Source organism: Hyla sarda, chromosome 2 (assembly GCF_029499605.1).
Source record: "Hyla sarda isolate aHylSar1 chromosome 2, aHylSar1.hap1, whole genome shotgun sequence".
Lineage (NCBI taxonomy): Eukaryota > Metazoa > Chordata > Amphibia > Anura > Hylidae > Hyla > Hyla sarda.
This window is the reverse complement of record NC_079190.1, coordinates 385,461,805-385,473,913: the sequence shown is the minus strand read 5'-3', so window position 1 is coordinate 385,473,913 and position 12,109 is coordinate 385,461,805. Positions and strand designations below refer to the sequence as shown.

Here is a 12,109-nt window from a genome sequence, read left to right as displayed (position 1 = left end):
AAAAGCGGAAGAACCTCCCTTTATCAGATAGGTCCTTTCGTGGCCGATAGTCTCAACCTAGAAGAGACCGTTCCCCACAGAGAGCAATGCAGTATAGGAACTCTGGATGTGGCAGAGGTTACGGTTCCTCAAGAAGAGGATCTACCCGAGCCAGAGGCTCAAAGAAACCTGAGTTCTGACTCGACCAGCTGGCTGGTTGGCGGCCGTCTCCAATTCTTTCTTCCGGCATGGCAAACCCTAATAAAGGATATTTGTGTTACAAACCTTGTGAAGAGTGGTTATTTTCTTCCCCTAATGTGTCTTCCTCCAGAGAGATTTCTAACATCGGCAATCCTGAAATCTCCAAAACAAGAATTCTTGGAGAGCTCAATTCTAGATCTTATAACACATTCTGTAGTGGAAACAGTCCCACTAGCTGAAAGAGGCAGGGGAGTATACTCCCCCGTGTTTCTTGTACCCAAGCCAGGAGGGAAATGGAGACTCATTATAGATCTCAGGTATCTCAACCGGTTCATCGTAAAAAAGAGGTTCCGTATGGAAACAATAAAATCAGTAAAGATCATCCTTCAAAAGGGAGACTACATGGTGTCACTAGACCTCAAGGATGCCTACTTTCATATTCCCATCTACCAGAACCACAGAAGGTTTCTGCGGATTGCAGTGTATATTCATGGAGTCCTCCAGTTCAAGGTTCTTCCGTTCGGTATCTCGACAGCCCCATTCATATTCACGAAGGTAGTATCCTCTATGATGGCGGTCCTCAGAGTCCAGGGAATAAAAATAATCTCTTATCTGGATGACTGGCTTATATTAGCCAGGACCAAGGAGGAGCTTCACCTTCACACTTTTGTAACCCTAGAGATACTTCACAAGCTGGGACGGCTAGTCAACCTACAAAAATCCCATCTAACTCCTACCAAGGAGATAATGTTCCTGGGGTTCCTTCTAGATTCTCACAACATGAAAATCTTCTTGTCCCCAGCAAGGAAGGACAGAATATCCAGGGGATATCAATTCCTTCAGGTCCCACGCAAGGTACCTCTAGAACTTTAATGAGATTCTTAGGTCTCCTATCTTCCTCAGCGGAAGCCGTCCCATGGGCACTTTGGCATATGAGGCCTCTTCAAGCGTGGGACAGAAGAGTTTCCTCCCTAGACACTCCCCTCAGACTCTCCCCCTCGGTACGCAGATCTCTGAGTTGGTGGGCGGTTCCCCAAGACGGCATGTCTCTTTCAGAACCTCAGTGGTTACTCTTGACAACGGATGCCTCAGGGTCCGGTTGGGGAGCCCATCTGCTAGGGAGGAAGGTGGCTGGGAAGTGGAGTCCAGAAGAACTCCCTCTTTTATCCAATGTCAAGGAATTGAGAGCAATTTATTATGCGCTTCTTCACCTCACCCACCTTCTTTTAGGCAAAGCTGTCAAGGTGAGGACAGACAACACGTCAGCTGTTTATTATATAAACAAGCAGGGAGGAACGAGATCTGTTCTACTACTTCAAGAAGTAGCAAAGATCTTCCGCTGGGCGGAGCCTGGATTTACAAATTATGTGCAATCCATATAAAGGGAGTACAGAATATATTTGCGGATCATTTGAGCAGAGACAGGACGATACCTGGAGAATGGGCTCAGAACCAGGAAGTGTTCTCTCAACTCATAGACCTTTGGGGCCTCCCAGAAATAGACCTCATGGCCACAAGAGCCAATCGCAAGCTAGATCAATTCTGCTCCCTATATCCTATGGACAAACCCCATTGGGTAGATGCCATGACAATTCCATGGAATTTCAATATGGCCTACATTTTTCCGCCAACTTCCATGATACTCAGCTCTGTCACAACCTCAGAACATTCAATCTGACTGCATGGAGGTTGATAGGTCCTTACTGAAAGCCAGAGGGTTTTCGGACCGTATACTAGCTATCTCACTCTAGGAGTGAGGCGACTAACAAGACATACACCAGAATCAAAAGAATCTTCCTTAAATGGTGTGCCATCAAGAAGATTGAAGCTACTTTCCCTTCTATCTCTTCAATTCTAGAATTTTTGCAAGACGGATTTGATAAGGGACTATAGCATAACTCCATCAGAGTACAGTTGGCCGCTCTATCCGCATCTTTACAAAGACGTCTCACACAGGAGCCGGTAATAAAGTCGTTTATCAAAGCTATCAGTAGGATTCGTCCAAGGTCCATTAAACCTATAGCCCAATGGGATCTGGCATTGGTCTTACAACAACTCTGTGCTCAACCCTTTGAACCCCTAGAGGAAGTGGAACTTAGGTTTCTCACTCTTAAGGTGGTCTTGTTATTAGCTGTCACTACAGCCAAAAGGGTTAGTGAACTCCAGGCCCTAGCAGCTGTTGAACCTTACACCATATTTCTACCAGAGAAGGTCCTCTTGAGGTTTCTACCATCCTTTCTACCAAAGGTTGCATCCTTTGCAAATACTAACCAAGTCATTACTCTTCCACAGTTTTCTCCAGAAGTTGGATCTTCTCAGAGAGACCTTGCTAACCTTGACCTGGTAAGGTGTTTAAAGATTTACCTTGAAAGAACTAAACCCTTCAGAAAGTCGGAAAATCTCCTTGTTTTACATCAGGGGTCAAGAAGAGGTGCAAAGGCATCTAAGCCCTCCATCTCTAGATGGATATGTGAGTGCATAAAATTATGCTATACTTCTAGGGTTAGCTGCGCCAGAGTTCACTAGGGCACACTCTACAAGATCAGTTTCCACCTCTTGGGCTGAGCGTAGCTCTGTTCCATTGGAACATATATGCCAATCGGCTACTTGGAGTTCTCCTTTCATTTTTTTAAAGCATTACAGGGTAGATACATTCTTATCTAGTGAAAACGCTTTCGCTAGATCTATATTGAATTCTGCAAGGCAGGAGAGCCCTCTCTAGGGGTTATTCTTGCTAAATCCCCACGTTGTGCTGCTGAGGGACGCTAGGGAAGACTAAATTTAGTAAGTTAATTTGTTTTCCCTTAGTCTCCTCAGCAGCACAAGCTTCCCTCCCTTAAATTTGTAATTTTTATTTTTTATACTTTATAATTTACTCACTGTCCTATGTGAGCAGGGCGGTTATATAGCCCTAAAGAGAGGTCCTTATGTTTATTTATTTATTTTATCATTAAAAAATCCCAGGTCTTATTAAGCTCACAGGGGCGGAGACACCCACATTGTGCTGCTGAGGAGACTAAGGGAAAACAAATGAACTTACTAAATGTAGTCTTCTTTGTACATTTGAACATAAAGAGAGCATCAAATGACATTTAAAATCATATAAGCCACACAACTCTTCCATGGGACAACCCTAACCCACTGGTACATTTCAAATTAAAGAGAGCACCAAAGGTATTGAAAGAGCTTTATTCATCATTCAGTCATCATTACAAATCATACAATTAATTACAATCGCACAAAGCATGACAGTAAAATATACAGCACAGGTTCCCTAAGCTATACACTGCACCACCTACTACACTAACACTCTGCTCCATCACTCGACATCGGAAAAACAAAGTCGAAAAACAACAACATATTACAGTCTGTGATCGGGGAGGGGTGTGGGAACAATGGGGTGGGGGCAGATCACAGGGTCAAACTACTGGGCCAACGTATGGGGAGGTAGGGGAAGCAGAGGGGCGTTAAAGGGCTATTCAGGGCAAAAACTTTTTTTTATACATCAACTGGCTCCGGAAAGTTAAACAGATTTGTAAATTACTGAAAAAAATCTTAATCCTTCCAATAGTTATTAGCTTCTGAAGTTTTCTGTCTAACTGCTCAATGATGATGTCACGTCCCGGGAGCTGTGCATGATGGGAAAATAACCCCATAGGAGTTGCACAGCTCCTGGGATGTGAGTCATCAGAAAGCAGTTAGACAGAAAACAGCAACTCAACTTCAGAAGCTAATAACTATTGGAAGGATTAAGATTTTTTAATAGAAGTAATTTACAAATCTGTTTAACTTTCCGGAGCCAGTTGATATATAAAAGTTTTGGCCTGGAATACCCCTTTAATTCTCTTCTTCGTCAACGTCCGGACTGTCCAAGATGGAATAGTCTCTAAGCCGGCTGTGGACCAGCCTGCGGCAGTCCTGGACGGACATGTCCTCCCTGTTGTAGATACGGCGATTCCTGGCCAGCCATATAGTGTCCTTAAATAGTTCATAAGGCGCCAGGCCTCCCGGATGGCCTCCACGTTGTGAACTCCAGGAAAAAGTCCATAAAGCACCGAATGGTACGATAAGTAGTTCCTGGGTACCGAATCTCTAAGTTCAGGTTCCAGGGCGTTCAATAGGCCTTGCGCAAAGGGGCACAGGCAAAAGACATGCATAGATGTTTCCTCCACATGGGGCACCTGGGGCAGTACCTGCTTTTGCACAGGCCACGGACATTCATGAATGACTTCAGAGATAGTCCCCCCTGAATGGCAATCCCTGACAAGTCCTTGTGTCCATTGATTAGCATTGCAGAGGCTACATTGATCCAAACAATCTCTGCCCTGGAACTGGCTCCAGCAAGTCCTTATCTCTGATGGCTTGTAAACAGTCTTAGGCTTCCACAAGTCGGGCTTGAGTCCCTCCAGATGGTGTTCCCCTATGAACCGGACAAAGAAGAGAAGAGAAGAAGCAGGGGACCACAGAGTACGACACCTTTCTAACTTCTCTTGAAGTGAAGATGAAGTCTATCCGAGAACGGAGCGAGCCATCGGGGCGGCTCCACGTATAGTTTACGGAGCCATTCCAGATGGACCCAACAACGTCCTACAAGGATGCCTCTTTCACCATCTCGATCAGCAGCTTAGATATCACATCAAGATTGGAGGATGTGCCAGAACTGCGCCCGTCCAACTCAATGGGGCAGTTGAAGTCACCACCCAACACCACTGCCCTAGTGGTGGCGAGCTGAACCTGCAGGGCCTGGAGAACCTCCAGTCAGACATTCTTCTCAGGGGAGGCATACACGTTGATGAGCCGCACGGGCTCACCCACCCAGGAACCGTCTGCGACAAGAAGTCTGCCACAGACGAGCTCCCGGACAGAATCAAGTGCAAAGTTTCCTCCCCTGATCAGGATGGCCACCCCTGCAAACCTACAGTCACCCCCACCAGACCAATAGGAAGGGCCGTGAGACCACCACCTGGCCAGATGGTTGTAAGACCTAGAGGGCAAAGCACATTCCTGCAGCATTTAAACATCACACCTCTGAGAATCTAAGAAAGTAAGAACAGTCTGAAATCTAAACCTACCTCTAATACTCCTCACATTAATGCTAAAGGTGTTAAGATCAGCCATGGGAATAAAAAGAGAGGTTAGTTCAGATACTAGTTACCACTCCGGTCGGGCGGATCCTCTTCTCTGGTGCCTTTCAGCTCCTGTGGCTTCTCATAGCACCCTTCCAAGAACACATCGCAGACCAGATTGGCCGGTGTGTCTAGTATTTCCTTGACCTCTGGGTCCTTTAGCAGCTCCTCCATGGACTGGGCCTGGGCCTGGTCCATCTCATCCTCTTCATCTGAAGCTTGAAGGTTCTCGCAGGCCTCAATGATCTTTCTCTTGTAGGACTCGGCTGATGCATTTTTCCTTCCTTTCCTCTTCCTCTGTATGGTACCTGGGGGAGCAAGCACAGGAAAATCCTCCGAAGAGTGGGCACCAGCAGCTGGAGGGGGGTTAGGTGCTGCTGGACCAGGAGAGAAAGGCGGCTGGGTGTGGCAGGAGCAGGAGACAGCAGCCCTGAAGACAGGGTGGGAGGGAAGGTTGTCTCCTCAGTGGAGGGAGCTTCACAAATTTGTCATCCTTGCACAGGGGCCATGCTAATCTTCTCTGTATCGTTCCAATTTTAGTATAAGTGCTGCCGAAGCAAGAATGGGATGTCCCTGTGAAATATATACTGCACCACTTGTCCCTCTCTCCACCTTAGGGAGAGGCTAAGCGGAAACGCCACCTCTCTGGGCCAAAGCATTTCAAAGGAAGATTCGGCAGGAAGCAAGACAGGGCTACTGGCTTGGAACGCAAACTTGAATTTCTCGTTGGACAGTAGGATGACTCCTACTGCTCTTTCCATCCAGTAGCAAAGCCAAATCAATTATGCAAATGGAAAGGGGGAGAGGCAAGGTCTTGAAAAGGAGACAGACGTGGGAAAGCTCAGGAGAGAAAGTCTCTTGACCAGACAGAAATCACGGAGCCAACCTGGAATCAAAGTCACTGAGAAACACGGCCGGAATAAAATATGGAATGCTTGACGAATTTGGGTGCCATCCTTGTGTAGGGGCCATGCTACTCTTCTCTGTATCGTTCCGCGCCTCATCAACCTCCTACGTTACGTGTTCCTAATTCCTTCCACGTCTCTCTCCTCAAGCCTCTTGTCATAAACCGGTTTTCTCAGAAGAATCTTGTCTCCACTCCTGTCTCTGGCACTTCTGACATATTTAAGGTTAAAGAGATTTTTGCTACAAAGATTGTGAGAGGTAAAAAAAAAAATTTTGGTTGACTGGGAGGGTTACAGTCCTGAGGAGAATATCCTGGACCGTGACTTCTCAGAAGTTTTCTGAGTTGAAAAAGGAGGGGGAGACCAAAGGGGGGGTATTGTTATGTTATGCGCTCCAGCCGCACACACTGGCCGTGAGCGCATTGGTCCCGTTACCTGCTGCTGCCGGCGGGGCTGGCACCTGCATCGCGGGATGCGCCCGCATGCGAGCCCAGTCTGTCACTCACCTAGTCCTTCCTCTGCCCCAGCCTCTGCCTCAGTGCTCTGGCGCACGTGTCACCGTCCCCTAAGGCGCGTGTGCACCGGAGCTTTAAGATTTAAAGGGCCAGTGCGATCATTAGTGTGATTCACCTGTGGCTCATTTATATATACCTCCACCCTCCTCACTTCCCTGCTGGATCTTTGTTGCCCTGAACCTGAGAGAAAGCATTCCTGATCCTGCCTTGCCATGTATCTGATCATTCGCTTTGGGACCCGACCTTGCTTCTCTGCCGCCTGCCTATGTCCTGACTACGCAACTGTGCCGCCTGTCCTGACCTTCTGCTATCCAGACTATGAGCTGCCTTATTCCTCCTGTGCCTCGCATCTCCTCAGCTGCCTGTGTGGTCGAGCCGTGCAAGGGGTAGCGACCTGGGTGCCGCCTGCCGCAGCAAATCCATCCCGCTTTGCGACGGGCTCTGGTGAAAACCAGCAGCACCTTAGACTCCACTCCCTGGTACGGTCCACTCCCTGGTACGGTCATGTGTCAGCATGCACCGAACTCTTGTTGAAAAGACTGGCTAAGCGGGTAGGTCCATGTCTCGCTTGTTTCTCCTGCTCCTCTGGAGACAGCTCAGCTGGGACAGGTGGAACAGCTCCATCCCTTACAACTGGAACACTCCCTGGATCTATGGGGATGTTGTCCGGTTTTTGAGGGAGCACCAGCTGGAGGGACTGAAACCTGACCTGTGGAAGCCAAAGACCATCTACTAGCTAATCCGAGCTAAGGACTTGTTGGAGATTATTCCGGGGCTCCCCGCAGCAACGGCAGAGACTGTTTGGACTAATGTGGCTTCAAAGTGGCTTACCAATGAACAGATGGCCATTATCGTGGATGCCATTAAGGGAGGATTGTCTCTCTGGTCGTTCATGCATGCCCGCAACCTGTGCAGAACCCGATACTGCCCCCAGTGCCCCTTCGTGGAGGAAAAATCTTTGCATGTGTTTTGGCAGTGCCCCTTTGGACGCCCTGGAACAGGAACTCAGAGACTCTGTACCCAGGAAGTGCCTATCGTACCATTCGGTGCTTTGTGGTCTGTTTCCTGGGACCCACGACATGGAAGCCATCCAGGAGGCCTGGCGCCTTATGTACTGTTTTAAGGACACTGTGTGGCTTGCCAGGAACTGCCTCGTGATCAACAGGGAGAACATGTCCGTCCGGGACTGCCGCAGGTTCATCAGGAGCCTGCTCAAAGACCATTTCATCTTGGACAGCCCGGCCGTCGATGAAGAAGAGGAGTGAAGGCCCCTCTCCTTCCCCCATGTCCCCCTGAAGATATAACATCGAACCTGGAACCTTGCAGGTACCTTTTGGTCCGGAGGCAAAGGGTAAGTTTTGTTGGGGGGGTCTCTCTCCTGTCGGAGAAGGGCTTGCGATAGACCGCATCCTTTGTTTACTTTTTTTAGTGTAACAGATTTGTACTTTTTCTTGCACTTTGCGTGATTCGAGGAGAGCACGTTCCTCAGCTTTTTTGTCACTGCGTCACTTTTTGCGTGTTGTGTGTCCACAGGATTGTTAGGATACGCTAGCCCTTCTGAGTGTCCCTCCTAGAGGTCTAGGGGAGGTGTGTGTGGCCATCAGGTTCCTTTGTGCATGTTTTTTAGTGTAACACATTTGCACTTTGGGTGATTAGAGAGCACGTTCCTCGGCTATTAAAAAATTTAAAATCAAGCACCATTGTAGTTTGGCCACAATTCTGAGACCCTTTCCATAAATAGCCCACAGACCTTACTACTACTAGAGGAAGCTATGCAAAATGCATCAGAGTGTGCATAAAACTGAGGCTGCTGCCATGTGCCATAAGTATGTATGTGCTGGTATGTTTTCATTATCTCTTTCAATTTTTCAAAGGAAGGGGGCAGTAAGCGATATTTACTGCTGCCCTTTCTAGTGGTTGCCAAACTGCCTTTGGCTGTCTGGGCATGCTGAGAGTTGTAGTTTTGCAACATCTGGAGGGTCACCATTTGGAGACCACTATTACAGTGGTGCCTAAACGGTGGCCCTCCAGATGTTGCCAAACTACAACTCTCAGCATGCATAGACTGCCCAGGCATGCTGGGAGTTGTAGTTCTGTAACATCTGTCCCTTCAGATTTTGCGATTTTAATGAAAATTGCTGCTATACTTTGAAGCCCTCTAATTTTTTCTAAAAGTAAAAATATTAGCAACAAAAAATAGCAGCGTTGTAGTATAGCATACATAGAGACTACTGGTGTATAAACCATATCTGGAACTCGCTGCGGGTCTATGAACCAATGCTACAGTATAGCTCAAAAAATGAATATTGTATACTTATAAAGAAACACTAGAGCCATAACTACTGATAAAACTAGAATAATTTTATTAACACTCTTTAAAATCACAATCACAAATATGACTGCTGAATATTGTCATAATACAAGGTCAATGGTTGTAGACAGATAACTAATCCGAAAAGAAGGTGGTAAGACAGGTATAGTAAATGTAACCATATATATATATATATATATATATATATATATATATATATATATATACAGTGTATATGCAGTGAGATCTACAGCAGCAGTATGGGTGTCCACTAGTAATGTCTGATAGGACAAAGAAAGGGGCATATAACCTCTACCGATGTGATGTCCAGTTACCCACTCAGGATAACTGGAATGGACACTAACGGTGCATAAAAATAATAGCACTGGAAAGGCTGATGCTCACTTACCCATGATAGAAGCCTGTCACCACCGCCCCAACGTACGTTTCGTCAACCTGGACTTTCTCAAGGGACGTTGCCAAACTACAACTCTCAGCATGCATAGACTGCCCAGGCATGCTGGGAGTTGTAGTTCTGTAACATCTGTCCCTTCAGATTTAGAGATTTTCATGAAAATTTTGAAAATTGCTGCTATACTTTGAAGCCCTCAAATATGTCTATTTTATGATGCCAACATAAAGTAGACATCTTGGGGGAGATTTATCAAAGGATTTAGACTGTTTTTTCTTGTCTAAATTTGTCGCACAGAAAGTCGCAGTCTAAATCTGTGCGACTTTTCTGCGACTTTTGCTCTAGAGGATTTTTAGAACATGATGCATGCAAGTCTATTTTAGACTGAAATGCATTGAAAAATGCATTGGTGCTGAATTTATCAAAAGCGACTTTTCAGCGACAAGTCGCATAGGCTGAAAGTATGCCAAAATGTCAGACCATGTTGGAGCAGGTTTAAATATAGACTAAAGCATAGATCATGCAGTCTGTGCACAGAATTTATCAAGAGCCGTGCGCCATTGGATAAATTAGGTGCACAATAGACCAGACTAACCCTCTGTAGTTTGGTCTATATTGATGCGGGACATAGACAACTTTGATAAATATCCCCCATTGTATTTGGAAATCAATATAAAAGTTATTTGGAATATCAATTTTCCTTACAAGCAGAGAGTTTCAAAGTTAGAAAAATGCTAAATTTTCAACATTTTCATGAAATTTTGGGATTTTTCACAGATTTTTCACCGAAAATTTACCACTAACAAAGTAGAATATGTCATGAAAAAACAACCTCACAATCAGAATAATCGGTAAAAGCATCTCAGAGTTATTAATGCTTAAAGTGACGGTGGTCAGAATTGTGAAAAAGGGCTCAGTCCTTAACCCCTTAAGGACCCAGCCATTTTACACCTTAGGACCCGGCCATTTTTTGCACATCTGACCACTGTCACATTAAACATTAATAACTCTGGAATGCTTTTAGTTATCATTCTGATTCCGAGATTGTTTTTTCGTGACATATTCTACTTTAACAGAGTGGTGAAATTTTGTGATAACTTGCATCCTTTCTTGGTGAAAAATCCCAAAATTTGATGAAAAATTTGAAAATGTTGAATTTTTCTAACTTTGAAGCTCTCTGCTTGTAAGGAAAATTTATATTCCAAATAATTTTTTTTTTTATTCACATATAGAATATGTCTACTTTATGTTTGCATCATAAAATTGATGTGTTTTTACTTTTGGAAGACACCAGAGGGCTTCAAAGTTCAGCAGCAATTTTCCAATTTTTCACAAAATTTTCAAACTCACAATTTTTCATGGACCAGTTCAGGTTTGAAGTGGATTTGAAGGGTCTTTATCTTAGAAATACCCCATAAATTACCCCATTATAAAAACTGCACCCCCCAAAGTATTCAAAATTACATTCAGTCAGCATTTTAACCCTTTAGGTGTTTCACAGGAATAGCAGCAAAGTGAAGGAGAAAATTCACAATCTTCATTTTTTTACACTCGCATGTTCTTGTAGACCAAATTTTAGAATTTTTACAAGGGGTAAAAGGAGAATATATTTGTAGTCCAATTTCTCTCGAGTAAGGACATACCTCATATGTCTATGTAAATTGTTCGGCGGGCGCAGTAGAGGGCTCAGAAGCGAAGGAGCGACAAGGGGATTTTAGAGTACGTTTTTCTGACATGGTTTTTGGGGGGCATGTTGCCTTTAGGAAGCCCCTATGGTGCCAGAACAGCAAAACCCCCCCACATGGCATACCATTTTGGAAACTAGACCCCTTGAGGAACGTAACAAGGAATAAAGTGAGCCTTAATACCCCACAGGTGTTTCACGACTTTTGCATATGTAAAAAAATAAAATAAAAAATTTCACTAAAAATGTGTGTTTCCCCCCAAATTTCACATTTTTGCAAGGGTTAATAGCAGAAAATACCCCCCAAAATTTGTAACCTCATCTCTTCTGAGTATGGAGGTACCCCATAAGTTGACCTGAAGTGCACTACGGGCGAACTACAATGCTCAGAAGAGAAGGAGTCATATTTGGCTTTTTGAGAGCAAATTTTACTCGGGGGCATGTCGCATTTAGGAAGCCCCTATGGTGCCAGGACAGCAAAATAACCCCACATGGCATGGTACAGTGAGCATTTACCCCCCCACTGGTGTCAGATCTTTGGAACATTGGGCTGTACAAAATTTTTTATTTGCACAGCCCACTGTTCCAAAGATCTGTCAGACACTAGTGGGGGGTAAATTCTCACTGCACCCCTCATTACATTCCGTGAGGGGTGTAGTTTCCGAAATGGGGTCACATGTGGGTTGTTGTTTTTTTTTTTTTGCGTTTGTCAAAACCGCTGTAACAATCAGCCACTCCTGTGCAAATCACCTCAAATGTACATGGTGCACTCTCCCTTCTGGGCCTTGTTGTGCGCCCCCAGAGCACTTTGCGCCCACATATGGGGTATCTCCGTAGTCGGGAGAAATTGCATTACAAATTTTGGGGGCTTTTTTCCCTTTTACCTCTTGTCAAAATGAAAAGTATAGGGCAACACCAGCATGTTAGTGTAAAAAATTAATTTTTTTACACTAACATGCTGGTGTAGACTCCAACT

The 12,109-nt window shown here is 45.1% G+C and overlaps 1 non-coding gene and 1 pseudogene across 1 annotated transcript; both read right to left on the bottom strand.

Moving 5' to 3' along the window:
* Positions 1 to 5,767: 5,767 nt before the first annotated feature.
* LOC130359719 (U6 spliceosomal RNA) lies at positions 5,768 to 5,866 on the bottom strand (annotated as a pseudogene).
* A 360-nt stretch (positions 5,867 to 6,226) lies between these two features.
* On the bottom strand, positions 6,227 to 6,329 carry LOC130359723 (U6 spliceosomal RNA). The gene has a single exon (XR_008890414.1). It is a non-coding gene; the product is annotated as a U6 spliceosomal RNA (small nuclear RNA).
* Positions 6,330 to 12,109: the final 5,780 nt, after the last annotated feature.